The following is a 6,390-nucleotide window of genomic DNA, read 5'->3' as shown; positions in this document are numbered from 1 at the left end:
TGACACTCGGCAACGGAGTCCTTTGCCGAGTGCAACACTCGGCAAAGTGACCCAAAACAGCAATTTTTAATTATTTTTTACATTCCATCATGACAAATTAATTTATACAAACATATATCACATCCATCACATATATATCTCATCCATCACGCCCATTTTTCCAGCTTCGCCGAGTGCTGTGACCATGACACTCGGCAACGGAGTCCTTTGCCGAGTGCAACACTCGGCAAAGTGACCCAAAACAGCAATTTTTAATTATTTTTTACATTCCATCATGACAAATTAATTTATACAAACATATATCACATCCATCACATATATATCTCATCCATCACATATATATCTCATCCATCCACATATCCATCCGCACATATCACATCCATCACAATATATATCACATATATAATAATAACTGCTCAAATCCATCCAAATAAATGCAAGTCCATCACAAAACGCAACGTGAGTCAGTCAGAACCTCGATCGACTTGAAGTAAGCATAAATATCGTACCGACATCAATCTGCTGCATATTACTGGAGGTCCGATGGGAATTCCATTTCTTTCTCCGGTGTAGGCCGCCAGCGCATATTGGATATCCTGACCCGATGGGCAACCTGACGTGAACATGCAGTCCTTCACGTACAGAGTTGTGTAGTGGTTGATCCCGATTAAGTCCAGCTTGTAACCCAGCTTCCTCCTCTCCTCCGGCGAGAAGGTCGGCAGCTTGGAGCCCAGGAGCAGTCGCATCTCCGGAGGGTAGTCGCCGTAGATTATCGGATCAAGAAACCTGTAGCAACATAATAATCAAGCTTGTGTTTTGCATTGGGTGATCTGATCTACCATGGAACGCTGAAGGACAGTGCCCGTTCAGTCACCATCCGGTCCACTGGCGTGTCCGTCAGTGGAACGAACCAGAAGGCGGCCATCACAATGCCAATCATGCCCTTCTGCCTTCTCTGCAGCAGGGTTCAACCAAAAAAACAGGGAGGTTGAGTACGTTGTAAAGTTGTGGCGATCATCATATGTCTGGTTCATCAAATAGCTACCTGGTACTTCCTCTTGTAGATCTCGACGGCGGTGGCGTGGGCCAGGACGACGTTGTGCGTGGCGACGTAGGGCTCGGCGTCGGAGTTTCCCTGGGCGCAGTTGCCGAACGGCGGCGAGCAGCGCCCCGGCGGGTAGGTGCCGAGCATGTAGCCCTTGGTCACGGTGACTTTGGGCTCGTTGAAGGTGGCCCAGTGCTTGACGCGGTCGCCGAACGCCGCGAAGCACACGTCCGCCAGGTAGCCGAAGTCGAGCCGCACCTCGGCGCTGAGCCACGCGCCGTACCTGTCCACCAGCTCTTGCGGGATGTCGTAGTGGGTCAGCACCACGAATGGCTCTATTCCTGTACGTGCTCCATGGAGTCATGGACCCAGCAGCAAAAAACAAACATGTAACGTTGGGATCCAGTCCTCTCATGGCTGTGACAAGAAAGTACATGGCTGCTGAATTACGTACGTAGGGGCGATACCTTTGAGCAGAAGAGAATCGATGAGTCTGTTGTAGAACGCGATGCCTGCTGGGTTGACTTTGCCGAATCTTCCTTCTACACTCGGGAGGTGAAACATTTTTCGGGGGCTGAGAAGGTCATGCAAAGATTCCAAGTTTTGAAGCATAGAACTAGCTAGATTAATAACTCACTTCGAAGAATTCTGGCCCATGATATCGAGAATCTGTAGGCGTTCGTGCCGAGGGAGTGCATGAGCTCAATGTCATCCTGTGATGAATGAAGCAAAGATTGGGGGCACTTCAGGTTTATCCAAAAAGAAAAGTTAACTTTTAGTATGATATTGAAATTTTTTACAATGGTTGGGGGGAATTTCATATTTGTAATAACACTGGACCTCGTAACGATGATAGTGATCATCCGCAATATCTCCGGTGCTTCCATCTTTGATTCTTCCTGAAACACATTACTACCACTGCGTCACATGTATGTGGAAGTATTTCAATTAACAGAGTGTACAACGGTAGTTTTCAGCTTAACAGAGTGGTAGTAGTTCTGCTCTCACTTTAAGAATGTGTAGTTGATGATTTACCTGGTGTATGAGTGAAGACATCCCAGTTGCTTAAGCTCTTGTTGCCCTCGAGGTACGCACCTTCGATCTACAAGTGAAAAGACAGTCATACAGCTATAGCTCTTCATGTTGAATAAATGGTCTTTCGTTTACTGTCTTTGACTTCAATTAAGAATGAACCTAATGTTTCTTCTTTATTTAAAGAAAGGCATCCAAAAGCACCAAAGCACATCCTGCGGCAACGCAAGTCCTTTGCGCCTGTAATCAGGTGAAGCTCAATAGGGGGCCCATTAACAAGCATCGCAGCCCTGCAAATAGGTTAGCCGCCTCATTTTCTCGTGACAGGAAGACAGAACGATGTGTATGTATATATGGTCGATGTGAATGCGATTCGTCCTATGTTATCCACTTATTTCTCATCCGAATAACTGAAGAGACCACGAGCAGTGAAAACCAACCGCAAGTTTTTTCTTCCTTTTTTGTTTTTACTACCTTCACCGCACAGGATCGGAGTCGGAGGCCAACGCCCAACTAACCGCCTGCGGGCGTGTGCATGCGCTCGGCAACAGAGATGGAGACAAATGAAATGATAGAGGCGGAGAGGCAGCTAGCTAAATTAAGTCGACGGATCACCTGGTACGAGGAGGTGGCGGTGCCGAAGAGGAAAGACGCCGGCGGACCGCCGCCGTGGCCCACGGGAGATCAACAAGCAGCCACAGGAGCGAAGAGCCGGCGAGCAAGAGCCGCCACGCACTGGCCCTGGGCCAGCTACTGTCCGTCTGTGTTGCATCGCCTAAGTGCTCCCACCCGCTTCTTTGTCGAGCGCCGGATTAGGGAGACACTTGGCAAAGGAGGCAACTTTGCCGAGTGCCCCGATCCGGCCGTGGGCATAGATTTTTTTTTAAATACCTTTGTCGGGTGCCTCTGTGAAGGCACTCGGCAAAGAGGAAATTTCTAAAAAAAACTCAAAAAACCTCTTTGCCGAGCGCCTTATTCTTGGTACTCGGCAAAGCCCCTTTGCCGAGTGCCATGCCCCGGCACTCGGCAAAGTTTTTTTGTTTTGTTTTTGGCCTCTAAATTTTTTGTGCAGCCCTTTTGTGACACGTAGAGATGTCCTGGTTTGTAAGCATTGTACGTGACAACGTGCACGAAATCTTCTGAAATTTTTATCATAGCCTCCACATACGATATCACATCTCAACAAGTTTCATGATTTTCGGACTTCGTTTGTTTTTTATAGAATTTAAAAACACTTCGCACGCAAGTTCGTGGACATGTTTCGTAAACAAGATGTTCGAATTTTTGGGTCCGTTCCTGGATACGGCCTCACACTACACTCAGTAGCATGACTATCATTTTTTGAATCATTAAATTCTATTATTCATACCACGTGCAGTTCAAATTTATATTTTTTTTGAAAAAATTCAAATAAACGAAATAAAGTAACTAAATATATAAAAAAACCATAAAAAATTCTCAAATTCTAACGAGGAGTTTCTGGTACTTTAAAATGGCTGCACAAAAAAATTTGGAAGCAAAAAAAAACTTTACCGAGCGCCGGGGCATGGCACTCGGCAAAGGGGGTCTTTGCTGAGTGCCAAGAATAAGGCGCTCGGCAAAGAGGTTTTTTGAAAAAAAAATTAGAAATTTTCTCTTTGCCGAGTGCCAGGTATTTCAAAAAAAATGTATTTTTTAATTCCTCCCTTTGTTGAGTGCCGAAGCTGTTAGGCACTCGGCAAAGACATTTCAAAAAGAAAATATTGAATCCTTGTCGAGCGCCGTGTCAGAGGCACTCGGCAAAGTATTTTTCAAAAAAAAAAAAATCTTTGCCGAATGCCTAACAGCAGGCACTCAACAAAAAAGGACGTGGCCGAACACCATTACGCGGGGCAGCCTATGCCGAGTGCCGCGCTTTTGCCGAGAGCCTGGCATTCGGCAAAAAAGTCCTTTACCGAGTGCTCTCTTTGCCGAGTGCCCGACACTCGACAAAGAATTCTTTACCGAGTGTAATTCTTTGCTGAGTACATCACTCAGCAAAGAAGGTCTTTGCCAAGTATTCGATTTTAAACCCTCCGCAAAACAGTTGACGCTCGACGAAGACCCTGTTTACGGTAGCGGTGGGTGCCGCCCCGCGGGCGACGCTGTCGCACTGCTCAGCCTCAACTGGATCCTCCTCCACCTGCTCACCTCGCCCATGCTGCCGGGAGTCGCGCCGGCCAAGCCCTCGGTCCCACGCTTACGTGGCTCGCCGCCACGTCCCTGTGACGCGTGTACCTAACGCAGGCAGAGCGACAGTGTGCCGTGCCACGCTGCCATGCGCCCGTGCACCGTCCGGTGTTTCCGTGTTCGTCGTTTACTCTTTATACAAAACTGGCACATACGATCATCGTCATACCGAGTCAGCTTGTCGTTTTTTTGCTTTTGTGATCTGATTAACATGAAGCTAGCTGAAACATAGGGCGTGTATGGGACAGCTCCCCCAACTTCAGATTCAACAAACATAGCTTCACTCCACAAAAATTTTGCTAAACAGTACAGCTCTACCAAATTCAGATCCATTAAAATTATAAATCGGAGAACCAGATTCACCAAAATGGTGGAGCTACTAAAGTGGTGCTCCACCAAACACGAATTGGTAGAGTTAAAAAAAATTAGCCACTGCTGCCACTGGTTACACACATACCGGTTCGTTCTAATTTTTCCCCGCTCTCGTTGCGAGGTCGCGCCCCTCTCTCGCCACCCCGCCGGCGGCCGGGCCGTCCCCTGCCCTGCGTGCCTCCCCGCCGGCCCCGCCCCGACACAACGTCGTCTCCTCCATGGCCGGATTCGCCCAGTGTGTGCGCTCCACGTTGGCCGCGAGCTCCATGCCGGCCGTGAGCTCCGCCAGCCGCGAGCTTCGTGCCATGGCTGTGGCCGCTCCTGCCCCCGGTGAGGCCACACCCTCCATGGTCGGCCGCGTGTGCCCCAGGCGAGGCCACACCTGCTCCTCTTCTCCTCCTCTCCTGTTGCTCGCGCCCCCGGCATGGCTACCGAGATGCGCCGCTGCTCGCGCCACTCGCCGCCGCTACACGCCCCACCCGCCGTTGCGCTGTCCGCGGGGGTCGTGGCCGCATGAGATCCACAGGCCGGGCGACCTCCACCGGCCCTGTGAGACCTGCCCCTGCCTCCCCGCGCATGGTCACGCCGCCCCCGGCCTCCCGTGCACGGCCGCGCTACCCTCAGCCACGACTATCCGCCGACCGTGGCACCCCTAGCCACACCAGCCACGTCGCACCGCCCCCTGCCACACCGCGCCCGGCCTAGCGCCCCCTGCCGCATCGCGCCAGGCCGCGCGGTGCTTGGCCGCGGCCGTCTGCCATGGCCCGTTCCTGGTCGGGCCGCCCCCGGCTATGCACGGCCGCGCCGCGCCGGCCCTTGCCCTGCCCTGCCGCACTGAAGAAAGAGAGGCGACCGGAGAAGAAGAAACAGAGCGCGTGTTTCTACTTTTTTTTTCATTCTACCTCCTGACATGTGTGGCCAAATCTAAGGGCAAATCTGGCCTTTTCAGTTAAATTACCCTTGCGTGGATCTGGAGCTGATGCGTAAGCCAAACGGTTTGTCGGAGGATCTCAGATCCACTAGTAGAGCTGCTCCTTGATAAATCCTAGATCCAGATTCACTTTTTGAGGTGTGGGGCTATCCCAAACAGACCCGTACTCTGATTAATCCTGAAACCAGGCATAGCATCTTTCGGGACCTGATGTCCAAAAAAGCAAAACCTGATGTGCATCCCGAATAGAGACAGATGAATGCAGCTTCCAGTTCCAGTAACAGATTGCAAATATATACATCAAGTCATGCAAAGTATAGTAAAGCTAATATTATAATACAGATAACCATCACGTAACTATATAGGTCTTGTTAGGGCAATGGATTACTTCATGGATGGACGTCAAACGGTCCAGTCTACACTCGTAATTGCTTTGGATATTGCGAAACTCAATGTGCGGCTTAACTTGGAACCTGACATCACGAATGGTGTAGTCGCGTCCTTGTTGTAGTAACATGTTGAACCTCTCGGTCTCGGAGCCACTCACGACCGCTACTAATTAATTTGCAACCCTACAATTATATAATATTACCATCTGTGTTAGTTAATTTGTGAATGAAACTATTTTACCTCTGTTATTCTTGAGTCTCACCATAGTATCCATGAGGATGAAGCGCTGAGAGTCTTGATAGAACGAGAACTCTTCTAACGGTAATACTCCAAGAGTAACCGATGTCAACAAGTTGAATGTCTTGGAACCTCTTAAATATGTAAGATAAGAAATAACAGAGAACACATGTCA

The 6,390-nt window shown here is 49.5% G+C and overlaps 1 pseudogene; it reads right to left on the bottom strand.

Annotated features, from left to right (window-relative positions):
- Nucleotides 1–464: 464 nt before the first annotated feature.
- Nucleotides 465–4,964, bottom strand: LOC136459952 (beta-glucosidase 18-like; annotated as a pseudogene).
- Between the last annotated feature and the right edge of the window lie 1,426 nt (nucleotides 4,965–6,390).

The sequence above is a fragment of the Miscanthus floridulus genome, chromosome 1, assembly GCF_019320115.1.
Source record: "Miscanthus floridulus cultivar M001 chromosome 1, ASM1932011v1, whole genome shotgun sequence".
NCBI lineage: Eukaryota > Viridiplantae > Streptophyta > Magnoliopsida > Poales > Poaceae > Miscanthus > Miscanthus floridulus.
The sequence above is the reverse complement of the archived record's forward strand: the minus strand, read 5'-3'. Positions and strand labels throughout refer to the sequence as shown.